The sequence below is a fragment of the Epinephelus moara genome, chromosome 6 (genome assembly GCF_006386435.1).
Source record: "Epinephelus moara isolate mb chromosome 6, YSFRI_EMoa_1.0, whole genome shotgun sequence".
NCBI classification, from domain to species: Eukaryota; Metazoa; Chordata; class Actinopteri; order Perciformes; family Serranidae; genus Epinephelus; species Epinephelus moara.
The window spans coordinates 9,707,508-9,733,808 of NC_065511.1; the positions used below are offsets into that span (position 1 = coordinate 9,707,508).

General features: G+C 40.4%; 1 protein-coding gene across 2 annotated transcripts in view; it reads left to right on the forward strand.

The window, feature by feature from the left end:
* Window positions 1-26,301, forward strand: part of LOC126391404 (neurocalcin-delta A) — a 90,647-nt gene that overhangs the window by 20,229 nt on the left and 44,117 nt on the right. Inside the window, exon 1 of one of the 2 annotated variants that reach the window (XM_050046148.1) lies at window positions 15,962-16,249. The exons of the other annotated variant lie outside the window; for it this stretch is intronic. The gene's annotated coding sequence lies outside the window, so the exon portion shown is untranslated. Of the gene's footprint in view, window positions 1-15,961; window positions 16,250-26,301 lie in introns of those variants that run through there. 2 annotated transcript variants of the gene reach the window in all.

The window sequence follows — 26,301 nt, forward strand, 5'->3', positions numbered from 1 at the left end:
ATGAAAATGTCAAAGCGTGTTTATCCTGACCAAAATAAGTGCCATTCACAATACCATCCTGATAATCATCCAAATATCCACAAAACTCTTAAGATGGCACTAAAACATATTGGAATCACTTGACCTTACATTTGGTTAAGAAGCAAATATTTTTATTGTGTCACAGATAAGACACACAGCTTTTTTTAAAATAAAAATAAACAAGCAAACAATCTTAAAAACACAGGTTTTTCAACTATTTTAAAGGGTAAATCTTTCGATATCATTTATGTGTTTGCAACAGTTTTTTTCAGAGTCTGTCTTTTTGTTGGTTGCCCAGCAGTCTTTTTTTTTTATCACAATCCACAATAAAATCGTATATCTTCCCATCAGCAGCTATCATAATTATTGAGTTAGATTTTTCATATTTCCCTCCAGTGGTCAAACTGCAGAAAACATTTTAAAGCTACACATAAGTTTAAAGGTCCTCTGTCCTTTTATCTATGGCAGAAGATGGTGTGTAATTATCAGTCAAAGCTGCAGCGTGCATGATCTCTGTTGTTTTTGGTCAGTGTTGTTTCCCATGACTCTGAGATGAGCCAGAGGAAGCCCAATGTGATTTCCACACAGTTCCCAGGCCCCCAGATCCCCCCAACACAGGCCATTAGACACAGTCGCACATACACACTTACCCACTCATGTACTCATAAATCAGGGACAAAAATATGTGTGTGCGCGTTTGTGCCTGTTTGTGTTACTAACATTAAAAGAGATAAATGGCCTGGACATCCTTTGCTCTTTGATATACACATGCTCCCTCTGTGTCGTCACCCATAAACACACGCACACACACACACACACACACACATTAACAGGCCTTCAAGGCTCTCAGACTAAGGGACAGCTGCAGCTTGTCCAGTTGAGAGGCCCGCTGTATAAAACAAGGGCCGACTGCAACTCAGCCTCACATAGTCACACTTCAGGTCACTTGCTTTCACTGGGACATTTGAACTTCCTTAAGATGACATCCACTTATCTCAAAGCTTTCCTGAAATAGAAGACTTCACTCAGTTCAAATCTGAAACAATAATACAAGGGTAATAATTAGTTGGCTACTTTACTACGTTGCTATTAGCATGATACACCGGCTCTCAAAACAAACATGTTTCTACAGACAATAGCGCTGCTTTTATATAGCAGTTGCAAGCCACAATCAGTAATGTAGCTCTATCCAACCATATGCTAACATAACTAAATGTTTTAGTTGCATCTAGTAACTACTGTTACAAACGGCAGACAGTTACCAGAGAAAACACCTGGTGTTTTTGCAAATTCAGGGCATAAGACTGTGATGTTTACTACAACTTCAGTAATATCTGCTGCCTTACATCTGACACACAGCTCCGCTTGCTCACTGGAGCAGCCTCAGTCTGCCTTCATATGTCCATCTGTGGCACGGCAGCCTTCAGGGTTGATAGGCTATCACTCATGATGTGTAACCAACCAGATAGTACTGTGGGCGAGACACTGAGTGAGGCTACAGAGAGGTGACTACAGACAGAGAGGTGGGGGCATCAGAACCAAAGTAGCGCATGGTTCTTCCATTATTAATATATTATATTATATTATATTATATTATATTATATTATATTATATTCCATTTAAATAGCTTTTTCACTGGCTATACAAGTGCTGTTATTATATGAATATTAAACCTTTGGGTTTTCTTTATTAAATATACCAATTTCAAAACTTTATGGCTTTTGACCCCTTAATTTTAAGCAGTGGGTACATCCCAGTTCCCTTAATTACATCCATGTTCCCCTCACTTGTGCCTTTTCCTTGCATCTTAGTCCCTTAGAAATTGACATCCATTCCTCTAAACCTTTACTGAAGTGATTTCCATTTCTGATGAGGGCAGCGTAGCTTTATCAGTTTGTATTATGTATTTGAATAACTGCTCTAATAATAATAAGGCCACACAGTTACCACTGACAGCACAACAGTGTATGTATATATAGACAGTATAAACACCTTGACAATCTTTATCATACTGTGATAAAAACCTGCATCCATACTGTGTACCGATGAGACGAACCACAATGTGTTAACACACTCTAGCCTAATGCTTAGTTGCTGAATACACATAGGCCATTCATGCCAATAAGGGCTGCAGCAAATGATTATTTTCATTATTAATTTATCTAGTTGTTGATGGGTTTATTTGCTTGTATGTTTTTTTTGTTAATTGTAGTCTATAAAATGTCAAAAGAAATGTAAAAAAAAAAAAAAAAAGCTTGTCGCATTATTCCAGGGCACAAGGTGATATCTCAAATTGTCTTGTCTTGTTCCCAACAGTCCAAAACACAAAGATATTCAGTTGATATATGACAAAGAAAAGCAGGATACACCAGCAACAAAAACAAAAAAAATCACAGATTATTTTTTTGTGATCAACTTATCGATTAATTGACAAATTCTTCAACATGATTATCCAGACCGTCATCCACACTGTCCAAAAAAATCTTCGATCCAAAAACACAATCAGCTGCTTATTATTACCTATGTATTAATGTAGCAAGTGAATTGTCCAAAGTTGGAAAAACTGTGACTCACAGGAAGTGGTTGGCCAGTAAAAATAAAAATGTCACGGCTGCTGCTGTGAGCTGCTCCAGGAATCTGTGTCTGACATTTGATAGGCGAGCTGCATCTGTCCATCCCCTCCATGCCAGTAGACAGTCATCAATATGCAAAGACAACAGCTCTATTTCTGTTTGAATATTATTGATGCATGTGTGGGAGCATGTGTGTGTGTGTGTGTAAGATGGGTCTGTATGTGTGTATTCATTGTGTGTCTGTGTGCATGTGTGTATCAGCAATAGTGAGCAGAGGACCAGAGCATGACTCATAGGGGAGGTGGTGATGTGTCATTTTCTTGCTCCTGACTTCCAACCTGCTGCTTTCTGATAAGAGAGAGACTGAGACAGTGGGCACTGGATAATCCTCTCTCTGCATCGAGCTTGCCGTCTGCCATAAAGAAGAATAGATGGGACAGACTGGTCATCCATCTTTTCTTCTGGCTTCTGTTTATAGCTCCTGAATCACAGAGGATAGAGTGGGTTGTAATGCTGTTGAGTAACTCTTGAGACACTTGCAGATTGTATAACAAACCTTTTTTTTCACTCCCAATTTCCTTTGTTCACAGCCCACCTCCCCAGCTATAAATGGGATTAAATAGATAACCTCTCTAAATAATTTTCTTCTCACACTATGGATCATAAAGAAATATAGATAGTTCAAAGATTGACTCATATGTGCAATAGTATTATTATTATGAGAGAGCCATAATGCTGCTTAGACACTTTTGTTCAAGTGTCCAGTAAGATTATTTTTAATTTTTTTTTTAATGTTTGAGTTTCATGACTGGTATTTGGACCATCAGCATCACTTTTGTAAGAACAGTAAACAAAAAAGGTAATATATGGTAGTTCTGGTCTGGGATCATTGCGCTGTGTATCTTTAGTTCATTAGACATGTTGTCCAACCAGTTTGGAAATCAAACGTGTTTATAGCTGTTCTGAACTTCCACACCTGAAGGCTGAGTGAAAAGCCAGCCATCAGCGTGTTAGTGTTGTCATAGTGAGCAAGTTAGTATGCTGATTATGCATTTCGCCCAACGACTGATTAATAGGCTGATTTATTGTTTTATGTTGGCTCTATACAGAGCCCACACGGTACGCAAGTGGCCTTCACCGTTGTGTGCATTTATACCAAGCAGCAACCCCGAGGGCTGAAAAATGAAACCAGCGTGGAAGTGCCACAAACTGCAGATCCTCTAATGGCCACTAGAGGCTGGCTCCAGAAGCCAGTCAGTTTCCACAGACCCCCCATGTTAAAAATGCCCAACTTAACAGCAGAAAAAATCATGTCTACGGCCTATTGCAAAAAACTGTTTTGGTCTCTAATTGCTAGTTTGCCCCTTCATTACGACTTTATTTCAAACTCACTATTAACATTTTATTAAGGCTTAAAGTTATGTATAATTAAGGGCGGGCCACTGTGAGTAACAGGCTGTCAGTTGATAGTGTCCTTGGCTTCTCAGTCAGATTCAAGACCAAGATGGGGACAGCCGAAATGCTAAACTCAGGGAGTCCACAAAACAGTGGGTGACGTCATGGTAGCTACATCCATTATGTTTCCAGTCTATGATTTATACTTGTGCGGTGATGGGTCTGTTGCGGTCTGCAGTTACATCATCAAACCAGTAGTCTGCAAAGGTAATAATACACATATAACACTTAAAACAATGTGTAATAGCAACAACATTTAACAAAAGTACAAAATTCAGCTCCACAATAACTCACAAGGTTCACAGACAAAACAGTTGTCTAATACTAAACATGTTCCCCACATGCTAACATTATTAGCACAAGGTTGTGCGTAGACCCTACGCACGTAGCCTACGCACGTCACCTATGGGCCATAATAGACTTGCTACTTGATCGAACGTACGCATACATAATGCAGCTTGTCCGTGTATATTTGCTGCAGCACTACGCAGCCAAAATGCACAATACTGGTAGTCTCCACTTAGAGCAGACAACAGAAATATAACCCGGAAATTGGGTAGTGCATGCTGGGTGTTGTAAACAAACATGGATGCCCTTGATATGCTTGATGAGGAAGAAGAACTATGTCACTATGTAACGGTGTGGAAACATCATGGAGATGCAGGTAGTTCCGCACCAGGTCTGTCAGCCTCTCTTCAAAATTTTCCGCCATTGCTCCGACAGTGACTCCGTCTGGTCTAATCTCACGGTCACCGTGTTCTTCGCACGAGCGCCTCTAGCGGTCATGTCAATATTGCATCGTGCGTACTACATGTCACGGTACCTTGCGTTGAGATGTGCAGCCGACACATCAAACGAACGCAGATCACGCATGGGAGCCATGATGCGGTCACGTTCGCGCTGTTTGCAGCAAGTATATTACTGGCCTATGCCACTGTGAGCATTTTTACTTCTGCGGTGGTGTGTCTGTGTCACTCTGCAGTTACACCTCCGAAATGCTAGTCGGCGGCAGAGGTTTCTGTGAAGTGCTGTAAAGTGATTCAAAACACATCCAAAACATACATTAAACATGGCTTAACAGAGACAATTTCAAACACAAGTACACAAATCAGCTTCACTACAACTCGCAGCATTCACAGACAAACACTTGTGTTAATCCGGACACATTTTCCCCACAAATACAACATGCTAACATTATTAGCATAAGCCTGTGGCATTTTACATTGTATAAATTAGCCTAGCAACTAGCAATCTTTTCATATAAAACCAGCGACAACAGCAGCATTTAACAAAGGTAACGGCACACAGTTTGGCTCCATTACAACTCAGAAAGTTCACTGACAAAACAACTGTCCTGTACTAAACACGTTATTTATACAAATACAACATGCTAAAGTTAATAGCACAAGCCTATGGCATTACTTTATATTGATTAGTTTAGCGGCTGACGACCTTTCCCTCTTCTCATATAACGCCAGGGACAACAGCAACATTTAACAAAGGTAACGGCACACAATTTGGCTTCATTACAACTCACAAGGTTCACCGACAAAACAATTGTCAAACTAAACAGGTTTTCCAAACAAATACAAAATGCTAACGTTATTAGCACAAACCTATGGCATTTTACATTGTATAAATTAGTCTAGCGACGAGCGGAGATTTCCTCTTCTCATATGAAGCCAGGATAGATCCCTAAGTATAAATCCCTGAAGGATAGATCACACACAAGATTTAAAATGCTATTTTAATGGAGGCTTTACTGTCTTCACAATTTATAGTTTCTTATCTGTGAACTAATAGTTAATACAAGCTCCGTTTCCTCTGAGGGAAATGATGTCAGTATACAGCCACAGACAGGAGGTCTGCGTCACTGCGACGCGTAGTTACAATTCTGGGGAGGTGCATGTTAGGCTATGGCGTAGGTTACGGCGTAGCCTCTACGTGGAGCCTACGCCATAGCTATGGCGTCGATTCAATGCAGAAGTATAAAATGCGTGTATGCAAGTCCCATTGCATAAATTAGCCTCGCAGCTAGGGGCCTTTTCATCAACTCATATAAAGCCAGGATAAATTACACAAGAATTCAAATGTTAATTTGTAGGTGCTTTTAATGTCTTCACAATTTAATGTTTCTTATCTGTGAAATAAAAGTAAATAAAAGATTTGTTTCCACTGAGGGAAATTTTTTCAGACGATAAAATAAAGAGGAGATCTGCATCACCAGGACATGTAATTACATTTCTGGGGAGTTCCATGTCAGGCTACGACATACAGTAGGGTACACATCTATGCAGAGCTTATGCCATAGGTACAGTATAAACCTGACTCAAGTTTAGCCTCACAGATCGACTATGGCTGTAAACTTTTTAGGTGGTTGGTGAGTGATGCTGCTCTAATCACAGTTGGCTTATTGTTCAGTGTGTTTTACTTTCTGACTGTCAAGAGTTTGAAGTATCTGTAAGTATCTGTATCTGGAAGGTCTGCTCCCATCTTTAATCCTTGACACTTCAAGGTTGTGAACGTTGTTTTGTATTTATCCTCCTCACTGCTGGAATTGCATTAATGTAAGACTACCCCAATTCAAGCACATACCAATAACAGCCTGAGGGTCGCAGTGGTGGCTTTACTAATGTGCGTAGATACTGGATAATTTTCAGGGCAGCAACCTGTCATGGTGGCTTTTTTTTTTTACCGCTGCTGTTTGGATTTTTAATGGCCTTAAGGCAGATGGAATGAGTCATGGGCTTAAGTGTTGTTTTGATACATTTGGAATGAATAGATTTTCTGCACCTGTTCAAATACATAGTAGATGCGTAATTTCTTCCATTAAACACAGTCATGTTTCTAACGCTAAAATAAATTTTCATAATGGTATCTTTGCCTTTTCACTGGCATCAACTATTTTTACTCCACTCTCTTCTGCCAGAATGCCTCAGTTAATCACCTCATACAAATGTTGCAGTCACCACTTTCAGCAAAAAATAAAAAATAACTCCTCCAACTGCCCAGAGCTCTGACAATTTGGACTTATTCCTTCAATGTAACAGGTTGTCTATCCGGGAAGGTCAAACATGGGTGACACAAAACAAGTCTGAAGCGAGAGATGGAGGAGGACAGTGGGCAATGCATCCACAGTATGTCTCTTTCTGTCTCTCGCTCAGATCAAATTTATTTTCTGTTTTGGCATCACTGTTATTAAGTTCAGTGTTGCCACAGCAAGCTGTGCAAGGTTTCACAATATGAGTATGCCATTTCAAAATGACCTAAAACAAAAAAGTAGTAAGCAGAAGAAAGGAAAATAAGTTTTTAAAATATAAGGTATATGTGATTTTACTTCATCTTCTCTTCCTTAGTGAATCGGCCATCTTCTTTTCTCCTATGATGTTTGTCATGTCTTCCCCACTGTCAGGTGTGTTGGTATTGGTGTCATTTTATATATAGGAGATTAAAATGATTAATTTATCCTTTGTAGGCAGACCTTTTTTTATTGATAAGTGTAGTAAAGATTTTATTCCTTGATTTGGATCAGAAGATCTCAGTCATAAGATATTTGAGTGAGAAAAACTAGAAATACACTTTAAAATGCACACAATGCTTTAATTTAATCTTTACTAAATTTACACAGAGTTTATCAGTGTTGGGGGCCCATTCATGTTAAATCCATCCGTGCCAAATTTCAGTACCTGACCATGCATCTGGGTGAGAATGCCAGGAAGCCAGACAAGGAACTCCAAGGAGATGACAATCACCAAAGCCAGGAAGATGACCACTGAGCTCCGTTGGCTGCTCTGTCTGTCGCTCCGTTGGCTTCACTGTGAGCCAAAACTATTGTTGCAGTGTCGATCTGTCACACTGGCGTCAGAGACAAAAGATTACCTCTGATTACAAAAATGTAGTTTTTGTTATTACACAGAAAGTAAGTACCGAGTACACGCTACTGTTTCACACTGTCAAGGAATTCCTGGTACTGTACCCAGTTCTGGTATCAGTTCAGATGTGAACTGTACCCAACCTTTGTAGCACCTGCTCAGAGGAGTGCTGCGTAATTCCTCATCACAGTCATTTGAATACTACTTTTAATGTCAGTTCAGGGCATCTTATAAAATGTGTAGCTATTTCAGAGCCTCAGTTTAAACACAGATTATCTCACAAAAAGGTGAATAGCCAGTGTTTCTTCTTCTTCTTCCTATAAATTATTTCCTGTTTTTCTTTAAGAGCAGTTGAGCAGTTTTTACCTTGTATTAATTTACATTATTGTAACGTGTTTTATTACACAACAAGAAGATGCTTTCGTCATCCGTTTTGGCAAGCGGTGTGGTACATTGGATTAGCCTGTTCAGCGAGGTGCATCGGCTCGCCCACCTCATGTACTGCGGTTACATAACACACAAGATTTGTTTTTATACAATCTTGTCTACTCATTTCAGCGAGCTGTCAATTAACCTACTGTACTGTCCTGATAGACGTAAAGCTACAAGAACAGCTGCTGTTTGTAAGAGGCTCTCTGACTACAGCTGCTGAGGGATAAAGGAGTGTGTCGTCACAAGTAGTCTTAGTGGACTGTGCTGTACAGTGCAGCCTCTTTAGACAAGGTTCCCTACAGTATGTGTTTATGCATGGTTGCACATTTACATGTCTGGTGGTGGTAGGGGGTGTATGTGTATGTCCTTTTCCCTCTCTGTCTCCTCTCAGGACAGTGCATTGTTATATTCATAACCATATGGTGCGTGGGAGATGAATTCACTTTGCTGTATGCCCGCCAGGTTTCTGCTGATTCCTGTATGTGTCGTAATTGGCAGTTACATAGAAAGGCGATGCTTGTAATCACACAACACCACATTCGCCACATCATTGTAGTCACCACGTGCTGTGTCTGTCCTGTATTGACAGAAATGCTCCATGTTCCAAACAGTTCCTCTTAAGCAACGGAGCATCTGACACCTACATCGGCACTTGTTGACCTTCACACTGGAAACTTTGAAATGATAAGAATGAGTTTCAGCAAGTGGCTACAAAGCAGCTTTCTGAGAATCCCAGAAGGACAGACATTGAAGTTGTGAGTGTGTCTGTGTGTGTTCAGCCCAGCCTCTGATTGAACTCAGAACTCACCAGACACTCTGGTTCTGCTATTTCCCCTCAGTTTTTCTCATTTTTCCTCATGTCTTGGGTTGGATACTGTTCACATTTGAACCAATACTGTTACCCAGCAGTACCGTTTTTCAGTACTTTACTCTCTCTGTATAAGAAAAATGTTTGTTTGAACAAGTTGTAGGGGTGATGTAGTCTCACTGTCTCTCTCTTTTTCTCTGCTCTTTTATAATCACATGTAGAGCTAGTCTTCTGTCTCTGTTTGTCTGTCTGCTTGTGTGTGAGTGTGTGTTTGTGTGTGAGTGTGTCTGTGCTCATCTGTCCCACTCTTTGTGTAGACACAACTAACAAATATGTGGAACGAGTATGTAATTTAAAAAACGCAGTTGCAAACAGCAGTGATACTAGGCTATTTCTAAAATTACATTGAAAAAAAAAGACCTAACATTGCGATAGTTTCGGCTTGCTGGGAAGCTGAATGTAAGGCTTTGTGGGCAACTTAGGGGCTCTTAGTGCTTTTGCTTCTGTCTGAACCTGGTATTCTCGCCCAGATGCGTTCTTAAGTACTGAATTTGAGTTGATTTAACATGAATTGGTACTCAGTAGTAGCCTACTGACGGAATTTGTTTGGTACCCAGCCCTAGTTATGGAGCAGATTCATAATGTTCCAGGATATGTAATGTTATATGTTGTTTCTTTCTCAAGTTTAAATGTTATTTATTTGTGCAGATGTGTCCTCACATCAGTTTGGGCCAATTCATGTCAAACTGTGTCTTTCCATTTACTCTGTATGCAATCACGATGCCTGTAAAGTTTACTTCGCATTCTGTCTGAACACACAGGTTTGTGATATTCTTGTGACTGTATTTGTAATAGTAGCTGACCCTGGGGATGAACACAGACCTTCAGTTAGCTTTTGTTAGCTTTAGTTAGCTTTTGTTAGCTTTAGTTACCTTCCGTAGCAATTCAGGTTTAGCCAGCACGAACTATAGCACTGTGGGTTGAGATCCAGCACATTTCAGGTTACCAAATTGTTTTTGTTTGTTTTTTTATTGTGAAACAATACAAGATACATGTAAGGACACGTAAAAAAGGCTACATACATACATAAAGAGACATACGACATGATGAAACAACAATTAGTGACTGTGGGTGCGTGGGTGCGTGGGTGCGTGAGTGCGTGGGTGCGTGAGTGTCAGCATACATAACAATAATAGTAAACAAATAAATAAAATAAGCGAATAGAAAGAAAAATAAAAAAACATCAACAAATGAATACATAAAATAAAATAATAATAATAATTATAATAACAAAAGTATATATACATACACATACACACACACACACATAATAATCATCATCATCATCGTCGCCATCATCATCATCGTCATAATGATAGTAATAAATGAAAAAAAAAAGGGGGGGATAAATAAATATAAAGGGAGGAAGAGAAGCGAAGGATCTGCCTCCAGGCACCCAGGCCCCATGCCGCACACCCCACTTGCCCTAAATATAAATATATACATATAGATGTGTTGGTCTGTGACTAGACATGTGGTGCATTAAAAACAAAGTGGGCATTGCAATGCGGGGCCCGCCCTACTGCCAGTCATCGCATGCATGCCCCACTTGCCCTATTCTTATTTTTGTTTGTTTGCTTCGGTTTGGTTTGGTTTTGGTTTTGGTTTATGTTTTGTTTTGTTCCTTTCCTGAGCTGGTGTTACCAAATTGTTAATGTTGACATCATGGAAGAAAAGTGGCAGCAGCACCTTGATAGATTTTTATGATTTTTTTTTTTTTTTTTTTTTCCGTGAAAACTTTATGCCATTTATCTTGTAGCTTGTTCAGAGTATACAGTTGACCTTACTTTACGTTCTGATATAATGGCCCAACTGTTCATGGACTTGAGCACTTCTAACTCTCTAAAAGAACACAGGATATGTGGGGTAAACCAGTGCATCTGAACCCATAGCTTAACCAGTACATCAGAGGGTTAGGTCTCAGAGGTTGAAGAGTGAACTATGTAAAAAGAATCTGTTAATATCAAGTTAAATCACTGACATCATGCCTGTATCACAGCCTGTAATCACACTCGCTCACTGTACAGGATGGTGCAAGCATAGTATCCTAATTGAGACACAAAAATACACGTTTTTTGAAGCTTAGCCTTTTATTTCTCCATCCAGCAGTGTTTTTCCCAAAATATTGCTTCAAATTCATTAAGATGATTAAGGAAACACTACTATCCACTGTCATCCGGGATTGTCAGGGTATCGCTGTGTGTGGCTGTGTGCATGCCTCTGTGCTTTCACTGACTCGTTGGATAAGACACCTAAATCTTGTTAGAAGAGTTCTGGACCTTCCCTGCTTGACATCTGATTATCCAATTTATAATCTGCTGTTATCTAATACCCCCAAGCCAGCTGCTGAGATTAACACGGCAGCTCTCTGATACAAGTTCAACCTTCAGCTTTTAGGTCTTACTGCCCAACAACAACTTTCACTCTTACAAATATGTGTACAGCATAACAAAAGGCATACATTTGTCATCTCCTAGTGTTGCTTGTTTTGGGTTCCTTTGCAATGTCAGGAATTTTTGAGAGTCTGTTTTTTCATACTTGACCTTTTTTTCTACCATCAGTTGATTTTAGAAACTTGCTGCAGACAAGAATGGAGTTATTTAGAAGTGAGTTTCTAACAGTGACAGTGTGGGGTGTTTCCTTTTCCAAAGGAACAACTTCTAAAGGGTTTGCCTCGGAAAGAGAAGTTGTTTTCTCTTCCGCCCATGCTGTTGCTTCCTGAGTCTTCAGGAGGAAGGAATTCCCTCTAGTGCCGGTTACCCACCCTACATCCTAACACACACACGCACACACAAAGAAGCTGGTTACATGACTTTGAGTGCTGTGCCGAAAATCTAAAAGCAGTAAAAGGCCCTATCAGAAGGTCAGATGAGGTGGTCTGTAGTATCAGATCTTTGTGGGGGGGTTTAAAAAATGAAAATCTCTCTCTGCTTTACTGTTGTTTATTTATCTCCTGTACCAACAGCTATGTCTCCTTTATCATCCCCCAACCCTTCATTATAATGACCAGCATCTCATCCCACCTTCAAAAGCAGCCCATGTGAAACAGCATGTACCAGTACAACTTTTGAACATGGTGGACAATCCTCAACCCAAGCTTTATCTTAAACACAGTGTTTCACCTTGAGGCATCACCAGTCAGCCCATTAATCCCAGGACTCAGGCTTTAGTCTAAATAATTTATCCCTCAACCAATATACCCACCTGACACTCAGACTCTCATTTCAGTGTCTTACATCATCTGATCTCTTTGTGCTTTGCTGTTCCCTTCACTCTTGTCTCTGCTTTACTCCTCAGCAGGATCTTTGCAGTCATATATAGCTTCAGGCTTTATTAAATGACTTTTCCCTGCACTGTGTCGATTCTCTCTGCCCTGTGTGGCATTTCATCTTGTGTCTCTTTCCATGTGCCTCTCGCTCAGCTGCACATACCCTTACTCACGGCAGTCCAGTGGGGAGTGGTTTTCACTTGGCTGACCTCGCTCCACCCTCCTCACTACCCCACCCTAATCTGGGCCCCACTGCGCTCCATTCAACTGGCCAGCAGATGCTTTTCAGATGAATGTAATCAGCCCAAAGCTGTTCATACTCACAGCTTGGGTCAGTGGAGAATGGGGTAAAGAGGGTCTTTGGTTGGCCCTCAAATAGTTTGTCTTCCCACACTGCACACCCTCAGTCTTTGTCTGATACTCAAGCCCTGCCCCAGATAAACTTGACATAATGCAAAGCACATTTTGGAAGTGGAGGTGAGGTGACACTTCAACAGATGAGTATGCATAAATTCTGAATGTGCTTAAATGTGCACACGCCTGCAAAAAGATGGTCTCCTGCTCTGATTGAATAAATATGTTTTAAAATAATGAAGATCAAAACACCAAAAGAAATACCGGCAAAATCACATAGGGATTGTGTGGCTTTAGTGGCCACTAAACCTGCTTAAGTAAGATAAAAAGAAAGCTTTTCATTTTCAAAGCACCCACACATGGTGAAATGCACTTCTAACTGCGCTTCCAAGCAAGTAGCATCTCAGTGCTCCTGTGTTATTTGCACGTATTTAAATGAGGCAATATGCATACATTTAGCGCAAAATTGTCCCCTTTTTATGCAAATGAGCCTCACTGCTAAAACTGTCTAATACGCAAAGATTGGCACTAATAGCCACACACACTGACAGTGAAATTAGTAGCATCTTTAGAGAGTTGGTGGTAACTGAAGCACATTTATAAGGGGTGTCACACCCAGAATTTCCAGTGACCACGGAGCAGTGGTTGTAACCAGGCGAAGGCATCGTCATACCAGGTGTACTTGTGAGCTGATAATTTGAAAGAGAATCACTTTACAGTTTGCGTTATCTTTATCTCTCTGCTGTTGTTCTGCCTACTGCGTACCTAATGCAAAGGCAACATTTATACTATGCCACAGTCAGGGATAATTGCAATCAGACATGAAAAAGGGGCAAATTGCACTCAGCTGGAAAACGTTATTGGTGTGTTTGCACTGTAATGTCATTACAGCAATATCTTTTGTGAATTGGACCTTAAGATGGACAGATAGCTGTTGCAAATAATATGCAACTCATGGTGCTGTCAGTTGTCGCAATCCATGCATTGTGAATTTGCCTGATAATGTTTTACAGGAACAAAAAGCTCCAACACTATATCATAATATTTACTGCTACAATCAATGATGCAGTTTCTCAATTGGATACATTTTATTTCTGCAAGAAAACTTTTCAGACAGCCCCTCATATATCAACATGCTGTGGGTTTTCTCCCTGTTCACAAATGTCTTACTTGTGGAAAGATAAATTAATGACAAGGCCATTACTGTGTATATAAAACTATGTAAATCAGCTGCTATATAAAGTGGAACAATCTAAAATAGAACTTAATAACCATCATTGCAACCTTGAAACCCATCAGCTATTGATCCAATGACAATAAACAGATATCTGCATATGAATACAGATCATTTTAAAAAATTGCTAATATAAAGCTACATTGTTGTGCGACAATGGCCAGTTGTTAACAAGATTGCATATCGGCCGATGAGTCGGCCTCTACACTGTTTGCATGCAACTCAAACATAATTGATCAATACTACTCAGAAAACAAACAGACTACAGATGGAAATCAGAAGGCTTCAAATTCCAAAGTCTCATCCCGTTACTTACAGATTCTGCAGAATCTCTTTATAGAGATTACCGTCATTGTTAAAGAAAGAAATTGGAAACTACCAGCAGCCCATTAGCCTAACTTAGCGCAGCAGTTACAGTCTGCCCACCAGAACACTTTCTATCTAGTTTGTTTAACTGTTTCTTGGCTCGGAGCAGTGACTGGAGCTTTAGAGGTGCTGGCAGGTGGATTTTGTTTCCTTTATAAGGACTCAGGCTAGCTGTTCCCCCCTGTTTCCAGTATTTATGTTGAGCTAAGGTAACTGGCTGCTGCCTGTAGCTTCAAATTTAGCATTCAAACTTGACAGTGGTATCAATTTCACCCTGGGAAGAAAGCAAATAAGTGTATTTCCCAAAATGCCAAACTATTGCTTTATTTTACTTTTGAATATTTTCCCACAGCAGAGTTTTGCAGCCTCAAGTCTGCTTGAGTAGCATTTCTGTTATTGTTTGAAGACAGAAGTTTCTGACATTTTTCTGCCAAACACTGCTACCTGAAAGAGTCCAGGCTGATGTGCATCATTAACTCTGACAGTGCTAACCATGTGTCTATTTAGTCTCCACTCTGCTAATGAGAAATTGTAACAGAACCCGTATTCCCTCCTCCCTGATTGACACCATTACTGATTTTCTTGTTACTGTTCGCTGTAAATCACATTATATTTGAAATCTGATATTTTTGTCGAGGTGTGTGTCTTCAGCTTGTCTCACAGTATTATTATATAAACGAAATAAAAACGCAATTGAAACTGGAGCTTCTGTATTCCCCACTTCCCTAAAGTAATGACGAAGGTTATTAAGTTTCTTATTCATTTCTTCTCCACACTCCTTTGTACAGATACAGTTCTTTTATTAGTCATGTGTTGAATAAATCACTGAAGTCCTAAAGGAATTAACGAGTGACAACATAGAGATCCATTTCTTATAACTAAAGATGTGTCCTGATCATAGCTCTTCTATCTTTAGAACCAAATCATGACAAAATCAAATTTTGTTGCTGAAGAAACAGAAAAAGGCCTTAAAAGCACAATAAAAACCACCCATCTCTGTACATCATTGCCCCTCCCAAAGGTCATAAATTGTTGTAAAAACAAACTTGGTGTAAATAGCACAGCATGTTGCTTATTTTGGTTCAGTGAGTCAAAGCACAAGTTCATAAGTGCAGTTTGTCTGGTGCACATTCCTTTTTTAATCACATTTGTTTCTGTGAACTGGAAAAAAAACAAAGTATGAACCACTTCTGATTTTATTTCTTCTTCCCTCTCTGTTCACCTTTTCTACATTAGTCTGTCTGCAGCACTCAGCTCGTCTTTTACCAGCTCCTTTGTATGTAAGAATCTGCGTGCATGCATCTGTGTGTCCATGTGTGTGTATGTGTGTGTGTGTGTGTGTCAGATGACCTATTGAAATCATTGCGGTGCAGTGTGCCTGTTACCAAGGCAACACAGGCTTCTCCGTCTCTCTCTCTTTCTCTCTCTCTGTCTCCCCTCCCCTTTTCATTTCCCCTCCACACCAGAGCGAGGTCATGTGACCGTGCTGACGTCAAGCTGGAGAGGCAGGCGGGCAGAGGAGTGAGTTAGTTTGTGGGCTTTTAACGTACCTCCTGCTCAGACTAGGAGTCTCTGGGAGTCTGTCAGTTGCCGTTAGCTCTGTCTCAGTCACACAGTCCGTCTTCTCCTTACCCCCCTCCGCTGTTCTCTCCCCCCTCTCTCTTGCTCTCATCTTTGTTTCTCTCTGGTGCTCTTCTTTATACTCGCCTGTTGCTTCTTCTTGTGCTGCTCCTGCTGCTTCCACAAACTTAGTCTTGAGAGAAAGTGCTGGGTGATGGACTGCTGAACGGCTTGCTACAAAGTGAGGTAAGCTTCCTGTGTTTTCTCTTTGTGTGTGTATTGTGTGCTTTAGCAGCTAGTGGTTGCTTCCAGAGGGGTGTGCAGTAAGTTAAAGCTGGATAAAGGAGAGCTCTCACTTCGTGAGTCACATACTTGTGCAGAGGGGAAGTTGTCTTTTTAGATGAGTTCCCTGACAGAGAGTGAGTGAGGCTCTCTGTATGTCGGGGAAACTCTTCATGCCCCCTTTATTCATTCGCCTAAACATAAGAGTCAAAAAAGTGCAGAAATGTAGTGTGATGTTTGAGGTTTCAAGGGAGATCCCTGATCGGGGTGTGATCTCGAAGACTAGCTGCTTTCTTTCTCAGCACACACAGTCAGATCTGTTTTCAAACCCCCTGCAGGAAGTGAGTGCACGATAGAAGAGAGAGAGGAGGAGAGTGTGATCATTACGGGGGCTGAGTGTGTTGTGTAGCTGGAGGTGATGGGCAGCTCCACATGGCTTTTCCTCTCAAAGCGTTGCTAATGTTAGAGGCAGTAGTGTGGGCTGGAGCTGCTGGCTGTGTCTGCCGGAGAGTCAGAGGCAGGGAGGGGGGCAGAGCAGCTGCCACCTGCCCCCCTCAGAGGGGATGGGAAAACCTCAGGGGTATGCACTGCGAAAATGCAACTTGCAGTCTCAAGGTCAGCTGTGATTTTTTTTTTTTTTTTTCTTAAGAAATCCAGTACTGGGGTGAGATAAGGGCATTTTCAGGAATTTTCTTGACAAGTGTCTCACTTGAAAACCCCCTCCCTCACCATTTGCCCTGCACACACACCTCCCTGTGTGCCTCAGACAATAGCATGCCAGCCCACATTTAGCCCAAATAGGGTGGAAAGAAAGGGAAATGTGCATAACAAGTGGTTTGGATCTCCCTACAATACTCCACACTTTCTCACTCTCTCCTCCTCCTTCACTCTGTACTTCCCTAGAACTCCACTGCTGTGAGACTTTATCTCTACCTCTCATTCACTCTCCTCAGCAGTGCCTCCCTCCTCCAACTTAATGAAGTGGAGACAAGCCAAGAGCACGTAACAGGTCTTTGTCACCGCCTGAAGTATTCTAGTTGCAGATATCTTCTGACTCCATCCAATTAAATGCTCAGATTAGGACACAAATTTGGATTTGCCGTGCTGATTAGATTGGATTTACGGTTTGGTTTGGAGGTTGTTGTGACATAATACCTTACATGGCCTATTTGAATACAAGTATTTTTATCAGCGAACAGCATTAGGTTATATAAAGGCAAATATGTAATAGATTTCAAGTTGTTCAGTGGAGGTGATCATGCACTTATCTCTCCTAAATGGTGAATACTCCCGCTTTTATGACCTCATAGTGAATATTTCAGCAGGATATCTTTCCTTTACTGAGAATCACAGAAGAAGACTCAAAGTTACAAGAATTTTGACACAAGTTTAAAGCATGTATTAATCTTTCTGCCGTGTATACTGTCAGCGTAAAGCAGCTCCAAATGTCCTGTAAGCCTGAGGGTACATCACTCAGAAGTGTCTTCCTGTTGTGAAATGAGCTGCATGAATACCACAAGAGGCCATTTTGAGTCAAGAGACAGAAAATTCATGTCTAACAAAATAATACTTTGTGCACAAGCATACTGTTATCTAATGTTTGTGTGTTATGAGCTGGGTATGTTGGCAGCATTTATGATGAGGAAAGGGACACTGCCACACACACCTCCAGCATACAACCAGTAGCTTTATCTGACATCCTGCAGCAGTGGATAATTCTCTTGGCGCGTGTGCATGTGTGTGTGTTTGTGTGTGCTGTTGAACGTTTTCCAGCAAGGTTTTTGCAGACAACATCGTGCTGGAGGTGGACAAATATAATACAAACTAAATTTGTACAAAATTTTTAGAATGTAATAATCTTGCATTATAAAAGCTAAGTATTGAAACACATCTGGAGACTGAATTTATGAAGTGAAGGAGGTGGCAGCTGATATGGCTGATTTTGGTGCTGTATTCACACGATGGCATGTTTATTTAAGTCAGAAAGTTGAAAGGTGATGTACTACTAGATGCATCTACTGTCGTTTAGAGGAATGTTTATGTGTGTGATGCCAAACCTGCATATGAAACTAGATTTACACTCAGAAGTTAAAAAGTCACACACACACACACACACACACACACACACACACACACACACATAATTGTATTGGTTCTTAACAGTTTTGCAGGTTACTGCAATCTGTTGTGTAAAATTTTATTTGATACTTCAAACCAGCTCTTTCATTTCACACATGCACACACACACACACACACACACACACACACACACACACACACACACACTCACATTAGAGTTAATGGGATGACTGAGTGGGGTAAGGTGGTTACCATGGTATTTGCTCATTTTGTTCACTGGCTTACATTTACACAGAACACACACCAGGCACAGGTCAGGCTTTTTACCAGTTTTTCTCCCTGGGGTTGGTTTATCTCTGGGTCTAAAGGTGGCATAACTGCTTTACTGATATTGTGTGTATTTTTCGACATCAATTACTAGTTTATTGGTTGTTCACCTCACATTGTGCTAGAATTGATACCATAGTACTGCAGCTTAAGTTTATTAATGTCCTGATAACAACAAGGTAACATTACAGCAGCAAGCTTGTCAGTTTTCTCGTCCATCCTGCAAGAAGTGACAGTTGGCTTTTTGGAGTTGCAGTTTTTGTTAGAGCCAATTAACACTTCCTGTCGCTGATTCAGAGTTAAAGCCTTACAATGAACTAGTCCATGTAAAGGTCGTAGGCTAACCTTAACACTTGATAAATGAAGCAATACATTCGGCAAGGGTGCAGGTGTTTGGGATTTAAGGTGTTTTTGGATTTGGCTCAGTGTGCAGGGTTGTTTTAAGAACGACTTACCAGATTAAGAATGGTGGTTAACTGTGCCCAGATTAATGGTTAAGATGGACACATATAGCCGCAACATGACCGGTTCTGTTCCTGCTAGTGACCTTTGTTGCATTTCATTCCCCTCTCTCTTATCATTTCCTGTCCGTGTCTATACTGTCACTATCTGATCAAGGTAAAATTACCCCAAAAAAATCTTAACTGTGAAACGCCCTGTGGTGCACTCTCCTATCACTGTTGCAAAACTATAGGCTGTATGAAATAATGCATATAGCTACCATGATGTCGTCGATTAGTTTGTGGATTTCCATTTTGAAGCCTTCAGTTCGGCATTTTGCCTGTTGCCATCTTGGGTTTTTGGAGCCAGAGGTGACCATATTCGGAGGGTGGCACTGCGGAGGAGTGAAGGGTGGATCTGACTGATAAGCCAAGGACACTATTGGACACTTTTCCCGCCCTTCAGCTATCTGCGTGTTACCATTTTAAAAATCCCCCTTGGTACAAGAAACAACAAAAATCTCAGAGCTAACAACTTACAGTTTTGACAAAGATTTGGATCATGCAGTAAGGCATGCGGTTTCAATGAATAAAACAACTTATGAACACACCTTGGAAAAAGCCCATACTTCGTCTCGCAGGACCCTCATGCCCGATGTTGATATGTTTTCTGATACGGGCAGTCGGAGCTGATTTGAAACATCTTTTGAAACGTCTCCAGTCAAACGATACCTGAATGCGATCCGTTTTGCAATGGAGGTCTAATCTCGCGCCACCAGATCAACAAACTTTCTGTTCTGACTCATTTTCAGCCCTGGAGTTTCATGCCTCAGACTGGCCCACTTTAGATCACGACCTATTATAACCTTACATGTTAAGTCTACGATAGCGCACTGTTCTTTAAAGCCTTGTAATTCAGTGTATTTTTCTAAAATATTTCCAGTTCAGTGCAAGTAAGGGTTGCTTCACAATGTAGAGATGAGTGCACATCTCCAACATTATTGTTTACAACACAACATCCTTTTCAACAATATCAGAATCTATATTCTGTTCCAATAAGTGTTCACAGATATCCAAACCTTAAAAACGAAATAAAAGAATAAATAAATATATTAGATATTAAATTTTTAAAAAAGAAAAAAGAAAATAAAAAAGTGTTGCACTCTCTAATAACACTATCTCTCAGGGTTTTCCCTGGGTTAAAAAAGTGTTGCACTCTCTAATAACACTATCTCTCAGGGTTTTCCCTGGGTTTTTTCGAGACCAAAGTGGCAAAGGCCTGTGGCAGGGGGCATCTTGACAGCTGTACTTTTAGATACGGTCCCCCCCTCTATTAAATATGAAAGGAGGCCCCCACATGCTTGAGCTTTACACTGCTGACTTGTATAATCAGAACAGACATGTCCTGTGATTTTCAGCCTTCTATGATTATATTTACCCATTACAGCAGGCACATCCTGACAGCTGAGAATATTACTGTCAGGTATTGTCCCCCCTCTATTAAATAAAGGAGGCTGAAAATCACAGGACATGTCTGTTCTAATGATACATGTCAGCGGTACTGAAATGTGTGTTTCTCTTCTATAATACACATTCTACATCTCAGAGGCGACATCTTTCCACATACGGGCTTCCTTCGCCTTTCAAACGGGGCAGAGCTGTTGCTGTGTTTCCCCCTACACTATTTTGCAAGAGCACCATTACTGCATTCTAGGCTTGGCACCAAGCAGGATGATTGTAATTGGTTTAGAGAAATAAAAAAAAAAAGCCTACAGCAGAAAAGTAATATGGTGATTCCAGCCCTTTCTCAAGGGCTGACAGTGCTGTGGAGATAAGTCTTGCTACACACGACTATAGAGACCAAAATCTGCCTTTGGTAAGACCAACATCAATACTGTCACGACCCAGAAAATCATCACTACATGATCTGCTTCCTGTATCAAATGTATCTTCAGATGTAGGTAAATTATTTTCTGTATTAATGCTGCACCAAGAATTTCAGGCAAATTGAAAATATACAATGGCAGACAGTACTGAATTACATAATCATGCATTGTCATTTGTTGAAGGTGATTAGTTCCTAGGCTGCCAGCGTTTTTGGCCTGCTCTACAGTTACTACCATCAGACCTCTCCACAAAGGCTGTCCATGCCACCTGAGTATAATTGTGTGTTTGTAAGTGTGCAGTATGTGTCTGTGTGGTTGCAGGTGGGTGAAAATGGAGTGGCAGTTAGTTGCATGAAAAACACTGAACGTGTGTCTATTCTTTACATACGAGTGCAGAAGATTTCTGTGTGTCCGTGTGAGTGTGAATGTGTGTTTCTGTGTGGAACAAATGGGGATCCAGTGTTGCATTAGGTTTAAAATAAAAGTCCAAAATGATTTAAGAGGTAAGTTATATCATGGAAAAAGGTGACTTGACTCCCTCCTAGTGTCTTCCTGTGGCAGAGCCCACACATACACAGAGACAGCTGTATTTGTATTTGATGTATTTATGCCCACATCCGTTTAAGAGAACCTGGAGAAAACTGTTTAATTCTGCTCCACACAAGCTCAGCTGAACCATATGAACCAGGCTGCTATAACATCCTGTTTTGTACTTAAGGGAGTCTCATGTAACACTGGTGGAAACTAACTTGAAGGCAGTTTATGTAACTGATGATTTATGACCAGAGCCAGAGAGGGAGACAGAAACAGAGAGAAATGGAAAGAAAGAGCGTTTAAGTGAGAAGGATACTCAGAGATAAGAGAAGAGACAGACACTTGGTGAGACAGTTAGATGTTTTTCCTGCTTGGATTCCTCTCAGCCTTTTATCAGTGTGTCAAATAATGGCTTCTTAAAGTAATGGAGCAAATTACGACACTGTATCAAGGAATGCAGGGCTCTGACTTTGATGCATTTTACTGTTATTATTCAGAGAAAGAGCTTGTTTCTGATTGTTTAAGATAACCATTAATTTAATACATGTCAAAAGTGTTGAGGGCAACAAACTACTGACATTCCACCCACACTGCTAAGTGTAGTGATAGTGGTAAGTGATTATAGCCTGTAGGAAACACCTCACTCTGAGTGTGTGTCTGTATGTGTGTGTGTGTGTGTTGCAGTTTTAGTTTCGTCTGCTATTTTAGATTTAGCTTAAAAAAACACTTTTTAGTTTGCGTCACATTTTAGTCATTAATATCTTTCCTAGTTTTAGTGTACTTTTTTGTTGATGAAAAGTCATTACATTTAAGTCAACTTCCAGTCATTACTTTTAGTCAAAACATTTGCTCTTGTTCAACTAATTCAGTTTGGCCAATGCAGGTATTTCACATTGGAATTAAGGTGACAGGTTGTATCAAGCATTGAAATTTCATTTAGACATATTTTTGACATGATTTCTACATATTTACAAACTTGTATTTCTCCAGGAGAGTTTGTGACGGTTTTAAAGGATCCCTTTATTTCAGCCTGAATTTTTTCTAAATCTGCTCCAAGAGTCAGTGATTGAAACTTGACTTTCAGCTCCATCTGAGGAAGTTCAGTGTTTACTTACAGCAGTGCTACACTTACAGATAACCGAGCTCCCTACCTGCCCATGAAGCTGTCAGCCACTGGTGCAATCAACTCCACAAATCCATTCAGCATCTCCACCATCCACAGTCAGCCACACCGCTACTTATTTACTGACAGATTACAGCTCAAAGCTCGTGCTAATTGCTGACACTGCTCCGATTTGAGTGTTTTGCAGGCTAGCAAAACATCCTTGCGCCAACTATTCAGTTCCAATCTTGTACCACTCAAACATTCCAATAGCTCACCACCAACATTTTATTCCCGTCTTGTCTCATCAATGAAAAAAAACATGTTAGTTAAAACATAGAGAAAAGTCATTGTACATTTTTCACCATAGTTTTCATTAACAGAATTAACACTAGTTCCTTGTTCTCAGCAATTGGCTTTTGTTGTAAAGTTTATTTTAAAAACGGCTGTGGAGTTTCATTGTAAAACTCAGTGTTTCACATTTTCCTCCATTCATTCTGCAGTTGGCAGAAATGTGTATGGAAAAGCACGAGATAGGAACTGTGAAAGCACCTGCTCATCAAAGCAACCTCAAAACAAATAAACAAACAACATTAAAACACACAAAACAATCTACAACGTCGTTAGTGGTCAAAACATTTTTTGATATAATTTACAGATTTGTGTAGCATACAGACTCAACTTGAAGTGGAAAAGGTTGTAAAATGTGGGCACTCTTACATCAACACCCACTCAAAGAGAGTGCCGTTCACGTTAGAGCTCCTGGTCATAAATGGGGAACACAAGCATCAGTGGGTGAATGGGCTGTCACAGTTCACCGAAAGATACTTGACACACTGGGTTTGAGAACTCTGTGAGATTACCATGCTGTTTTGCATTCATATGTATTCAGCCATGGCACTGTTAAATGATTATGTTACACTCATCTGAGAATGTGTCTGTGTAGTGTAAATTTCAAAACATACTGAAGGAGCAGGTGTAGAAACAGGCATTTGACTGAAGTGTGGAAATGTTCAGTGTTCATGAAAAAACTGGAAAAGTCATGGAATTTGGAAAAAAAGCCATTTTCAGCCCTGGAGACGTTTTTGAAAAATAAATAAACCTGGAAAGTTTTGGAAAAGTTAAAGAGCTTTGCCTTACAAATACCTGTATAATAGAGTATACATGCTGTATTTAATAATGTTCGGGTATTTCAGTCAGGTCAGTCACGCGACTTGACATTATGTCGTTCTTTGGGTGGGTAACTGTCAGATGCTCATATACAGTATATGTACTTTTGGACTTGGCACTTATTTAAAAAAAACTGTCTAGTAAATTTTGATCAGTATGTGCCTAGCAAAAAACAAGTTTACAAGGCAGACCATCAATTTCCATATATATAGGTCTATGACAAAATAAACAAGTAAAGGAAACCTTAATTGTGTAATCTCAGGCCTTTACTGTCAAGTTTACCTAATTTTTCAAGCTTTAGGAATAAAACTAACCCACACTTTGCCATTTCATCCTGTTTTTTCATTTTCATCAAACCAAAAATAAAATTAGGATTTTTGTTCTGCATTCTTTCAATGTTTCACACAGGTTATCATATAAAGTATGAACGTGACTGAGAGCACAGGCTGAGATGGTCACAGAGCTCACTGACGCCTGCACTGCTGCATCCTGCAAAACCACAACTGTACAGACGAGAACATTTTAGTTAGTCCCAGCAACTGAAACTCACAGCACAGTTACAGTTCTCTGCCGAGGTATCGTGGTGGTTAGAGTTCGAAATTACTCATTGACTGTAGCAGCACCACCACCCTAGATAGATGTGCCATGCAATTATCAGACATTTTGTATTTTGTTTTGTTTAATTGCATATAGTATCACATTCAAAATTGTCTTGCATTTCTACAACAACATAATCATACCATATCATCTATCTAACAAACACGACCAGCAGGGGAGACATGGAATAAAACACAAAGCAGCCGTTTGAGCTCGCCAGTCACTTATCTTGTGGTCTCCGCCTCACACACACTATATGTAGTTCAATATTTTGAGAAAGTGCATGTGAACCACTGTGGTGAGGAACTGTACTGCAAAATTCATTATAGAAATTCTTTTTCATATTTAGACACATGAACTGTACACACTTGAATTCACTCTAAACAGGTTTTTGTAAACATGTAGAGGAAAATGAGTGCAAAAAATACTGAGTCAAATTCCTTGTGTGTGCGCACATACTTGGTGATTAAAGCTGATTCTGATTCTATGGTTTGCAAATGCTCTGTATTTTATTGTTGTAATTTTGTTTAATTATATGTGAATCAAAAAGGAGTCATTTTTACAATGCCTGCGTGGACTCCAGCAGTGACTGAGTGGCTGCAGTGACTGAGTGGCTGTGGCCTGGGACTCATCAGTGATAGTTAGAGGAGGAAAAAATACCTTTAGAAATTTGACACCAGGCAGACTTATGGAGACATTAAATAAGTTCACTGGACGTTTGACAGACTGCAGACCTCCGTAGTGTTAGTCTCCATCCTGGATCTTGGAAGAGGATCTTTTTTTTACAGTTGGTGCTTCAACCATTTATGTATGGCTGTATTTGACCCAAAGATGAGTATATCCATTGTTTAAGTGGAAGATTCTGGACATGAGAGAAGTGAATATCAATGACCTTAAACCAGTGTTTCCCAGAGCAGCGCCATATAAATAATGTCACCCTCCATCCCCTGTGAAAGCATTGCTATGACGTCCAAGTTGAGTGAGAGCATGCAGACAGACACATTTGGTGGTGGTTTGGAGGGACAGCTGGTTAGCCAAGCTCTTGTCATTCTCCAATAGGCTTCTTTATAAAGGGGTCAAAGGTCAGTCAACAGAAATCCAGCCTCAATGAGGTGCAGAACGCTCTGAGAGAGTGCCCCCAGCTAAAGGATAACCCTGGCCTATAAGCTCCCATGCATCGGTTTAGGGGGACTATGGGAAACAGATGTTCTATTTTTAGCCGCACAGAGGAATTTACACACATTATCATGTCATGCTGGTCACAAGAGACAAAAGAGTTTTTGTGAGCTGTTGCTTTTTAGAGCAGACTTGTTGAGGGAAATTTGCACTGCAATAAAGTTCCCTTGCTGCCATACTGAGAAGGGAGGGGGATTCAATTTTCTCTAACCAATCGCTAGTGACCAACTTGTCCACCTGACGCTAACATCATTTAGTCAACACTAACACTATGATGTCAAGTGAAATTAAGAAGACATGCTGATTTAGAGCAGTCTCTATCGTAGCACCCGCTTTGTCTATAGCGCTCGCCATTGTTGTTATTACTCCTCATTGGGTCTAGTGCACCACTTAATAATGCTTGACAACAACTTGACGATGGTATTATGCCTACCCATGTTGCTGCTTGGCTTATCATTAGTCCCCCTGCAGCGCTCTTTGGATTGTTTTTTATTTTAACGGTGTCACAATGTCAGACGAATCAGTCTACTCAGTAGAGTGGGGGGGGGGATTCTCAGGCAAAGATAATAGTGTGTTTCATAACCATTAATGCTGTATTAGCGCACTGCCAGTTAGCCCAGAAACTAACAGATCTGGGTCTGATGGAGGCTTAAAAATGTGCATTTAAATCTCCCAGATGTTTCCTCTAACGCTGACACTAGCTAT